General features: G+C 49.4%; 1 non-coding gene across 1 annotated transcript; it reads right to left on the minus strand.

Annotated features, from left to right (window-relative positions):
- Nucleotides 1-934: 934 nt before the first annotated feature.
- LOC120094909 (small nucleolar RNA SNORA17) lies at nucleotides 935-1,066 on the minus strand. The gene has a single exon (XR_015630037.1). It is a non-coding gene; the product is annotated as a small nucleolar RNA SNORA17 (small nucleolar RNA).
- Nucleotides 1,067-4,340: the final 3,274 nt, after the last annotated feature.

Here is a 4,340-nt window from a genome sequence, read left to right on the forward strand (position 1 = left end):
AAAAAGAAAACTCACTGAGGAAGCTATGGTCTGTCAGCCTGTCCCACAGTGTACCTTTGTCTACATGTCTTTGCTTGCAAATGTTCATTGCAATGACTCCTTGGTCTGGTTCGAGGCCTCCAGCTTCTGCTACACTACCAATACTGGATTCTCACTGGGACTCCTCTCGAATATCCTGTTGTTGTCCTGTGTCATGGAGATCCTGTGGGTTTGGATCTGTAGGACTGACTCCTTCATGCACTCCAGCAGTTCATTAGTGGGGTAGATGTTGAAATGGGCCCATTCAAAGCCCTGGATCTGGACCTGAGAGTTATCTGAGCTCTTACCAGCAACTTCCCTGACCCTACCCCATCCCTGCAACCGGGGCCAGCTCTGACCTGCTGCCAGACCAGGTGAAGAGCCTGCTCTCCCAAGTGCTGAAGCTGGTGAGGGACAGCGCCAACTCTCCCGTTCTCATGATTCCAGGGCCAGCTCTTCCAAGACAAACAGGTGAGGGGTGAAGCCATTTCTGCACAGACCTCAGCTATCAACATGTCCCCACCTGACCAGGGACATCCACCTGGCCTTTGGTGGTAAGAAACCCCTGCTGCTGCAAAGTCAAGGGCACAGACATGGCCTCTGGTGGCAGTACAGGCCAGGACCCCGTGATGATTTCAGGTGGCATCCCCGGCTACTCCCATCTGGCTGTTCCTCACTACCTTGGAGTCTCCAGTTCTGCCTTTCTTCATTGGGCCCACATCCTTCTGTTTCTCTTTCTCTTCCATTTCTCCACTACTTACTTGCTCCTCTTAATGGCGTCCAGGGTCTCTGAGTGTCTGGGTCATTTCAGGAGTGGTCTCGGGAGTGCTATGCCCTGCTTGTGTGTTATAGAGCTGGGCAGGGGTCATCTTAGGCATGGTCTTGTTCCTGGCTGTCGTCTCGGGCTTCAGTCTGGTATGTTAGGCTGCTAACCAATCAGACATTCATAGGTCAGAACACTGAGGGTAGACATAGCCTCTCTCTTCTCTGTCACCTACTGACACATGTGACACACAGAAGCCACACCTGTAATGCCTCTAGGGTCAGTTCTCCCTACTTCTCATCCAGTTAGTGACCTCCTCTGTAATGCGTTCACAGGATTGGAGAAAGGGAGATGTCGTCGTGCGTATTCAATTGTTGAGGCCAGAAGTCAGTCTTGAGTGTCAATCTTCTGACCCATTTTGGTTTTTTGAGACAAGATCTTTCACCAGGATCTGGGCTCATTCATAAAAACGTACTGCCTAGGAATGCAAAGGTGAAAGGTGACAGAGGAATTCAAGCAGAAAAGGACTTCCATGGCAGAGGGAGGAGGGAACCCAGAGTTTCCTTCCACCAAACACCCAACCCTAAAGACAGCAGTTGGGATGCGTTAGCTCCTCCTAGTGAACTAAGCATGCTCGCTTTAATGAGATCCATTAAGACCTATTTCATTAGAGAGTCACATTTGTAGGTACCCGGGGTAAGAACTTCACAACCGCTATGGGGAAACACAATTTAACTCCCAACGCAGTGTGTTAATTAGTTAGGAGCGTAAGAATCTTGTCTCCAAATAACACCTTGGCCCCTGAAGTCATTCACTATGAGGGGAAAAGAAAAACCACTCTGGGAAGCAACGTTGGCTGAGGTGACAAGATGAATCCGGAGTTCTTTAAGATAGTTAACGTGTGTCACTTTGAGACATATGGATTGACAGTTGAGGAAGAAGACAAAGTGAGTGTGAGAAAAAAACAAGAGTTGAGTAATGGAGCCCCGCATGCGTGCCTCGGGGCAGAGTCCTGGCTGGCAGCCACTGCTCCTCTACCCTGGGCAGCTGTTCTCTCCACTGGCCCCTCCAGAGCCACTCGCCTGCCTTGGGTTCCACATTTGTGTTAGCTGCCAGTGTCCACACAATCCTCCTTTCCCTCTCCCTTTATCCCCTCTGTCTCTCTTTCTGTGTGTATGTCTCTCTGTCTGTCTCTGTCTCTCTTTCTGTGTGTATGTCTGTCTGTCTGCTTCTGTCTCTCTGTGTGTATGTCTCTCTGTCTCTGTCTCACTCTGTCTCTGTCTTTCTGTGTGTATGTCTCTCTGACTCTGTCTCTCTCTGTCTCTATCTCTGTCTGTCTCTTTCTCTTTCTGTGTGTATGTCTCTCTGTCTCTGCTTCTGTCTCTCTGTCTCTCTGTGTGTATGTCTCTCTGTCTCTGTCTGTCTGTCTCTCTCTTTCTCTGTCTCTCTGGGAAGCTGTTTCCCAAAGAATATTCACCTTTCATATTTTTATCATTCCTCTCTGTCTGCCTCAGTTTACCCTTTAAAGGTAACACGTGAATTGAGAAGGGAATGGCCTTGTGGGCAATCCATCATGACCTCATGAGTCCCCCGTATGTGTCCTCAGGAAGATGACCTTCTGAGGAACCTTTGAAAGGTGGAGTCTCATTGGAGAAAGTGAGCTGTTGGGGCTGGCCCTTCAGGTTTTAGGTACAGCCCCCTTGCCTGCTCCACCTCCAACTCCCGACTGTTGCTGTGGTGCGAGCAGCTGCCTCCTGCCCTGGCTAGCATGCCTTTCACCGTGATGGGTTGTACTCTCACCAACCATAATCAAAATAAACCCTTCCTCTCTTGGGTAGATTCTTACCAAGTATTGGGTCACAGCTGTGAGAATGGTAACTAGTACACTGTAAAAGTGTGCTATTAGTTACAATTCTGTAGCGGGTACTGCTCTCCTGAAGCTCACATTGATGGGCAGGGAAATGCACAGCAAGTGAGGAGAGAATAGATCTAAGGGGGCGGGGTATAGTGAAGCGGTATGCAAATGAGGACAGGGTGAGCCGCAGAGAATGACTGGATATTGGCCAGAGGAGGTTTTCTCGGGGGAGGGGATGCATGAGCTGAGGAGTGAGTCACAGAAAGAAGCCAGATACCCGGGAATCTGAGGGAAAGATGCTAGAGCAAGTGCAAGGCCCATGTGGCAGGAACTGGAAGAAGCTTTACACACTCGGGGAGCAGAATGGAGTTTGTATGGGCTGCGGGACAGCAGGGGATGTTGGGGGAGGAGGTGTAGAATGAGGTTTAGTTCTGGTAGACTGCGGTAATAACCGTGGATTTTACTTTACGATCAATGAGAAGCTAGTTGTATGAGTTGATTTCCATTTTATATCCAAGGTCACAAAACTATCGGATGAGAAGTGAAATATCACACGGTGATGTCACCGCAGAGCCCTGTTCTCAACTGTGCACCCAGCTGGCTTCACGTAGGATTAGAAAGCTGGAGCCCCATCTCCTTTGTTCACAGAGCTTCCAGGACAGTGGTTCTCAGCCCGAAGCAATCCTATCCCCCCAGGTTACACTTGGCAAAGTCTGAAGCTGTTTTTGATTAGAACCGTTTTTTTGAGCAGAGTACCCTACTGCCAATCAGTAGGGAGAAAGCAGGAGCTTTGTTGACTAGCCCATAGTGAACAGGAAAATCACACAGCAACGAACTGTCTGCTCTGAGGAATCCTTATTAGAGCTGCAAATACGGGGAGCAACCTTGTAACTTATCTATACAGACAAGGACTCTGTCTAACTTCCTCAACGTGCGTCCTCAGCTTGGGAGAGCTTCTTCAAACAGGTGTTACCCTCGGCAAGCATCACAGGCGCCCCTGAGACACAGCCTCCCATCCAGTTTACCACAAAGCCAGGCAGATTTCAGCATCATGGGTGGCCCAGGAAGTTGGTTAGAAGTATGGAGACTATGGGTTTACTTAGGCTCGCCCCTTTTAGAGACCGTGGCTGTGCTTCCTGGCACCTGAGTGCCAGGCAGCAGATGAAATATGTCAAGCCATCCCTGGAAGAAGATGATGGAGGTTGCCTGGATCCAGTCAAGACTAGATGTTGCCGCTGCCCCTTAAACACCATCTTATGACATTTGCACATGTGCAGACAGTGTCTACGATAACTGAACAATCGTGGGGACGAGGGGCTTTTCAATGACTGTGGATTCGCAGATGAGTTCACACGCCCTCCTGATAGACACAAGATCAGACCGCACATCACAGTGTCTACTGAGTGACAACTCCCCTCTCACAAAATATTGACTGGTTTAGGGGGCTGACATATGCACATGTGCTTTCTCTTTTGAACCCTGTAGCTGACTATCTATCACTGGAACTTTACAAATGGCCCATCGCACGCACTAAAATGAATTGGGCGCTCGCCGTGTGCCACACACTCTCAGTACATCCGTACATCATCATCTTGAGCCATCCCGTCTTCATCTGGGTTCCTTCGAAAGCAAACCTCAAAGCAAACGCTCAGGAGGTGTAGCTAACTGCGTTGGGAGGTGACTGAAGCCAGGAGGCAGAGAAAG

The sequence above is a fragment of the Rattus norvegicus genome, chromosome 9, assembly GCF_021556685.1.
Source record: "Rattus norvegicus strain SHRSP/BbbUtx chromosome 9, alternate assembly SHRSP_T2T, whole genome shotgun sequence".
Classification (NCBI taxonomy): domain Eukaryota; kingdom Metazoa; phylum Chordata; class Mammalia; order Rodentia; family Muridae; genus Rattus; species Rattus norvegicus.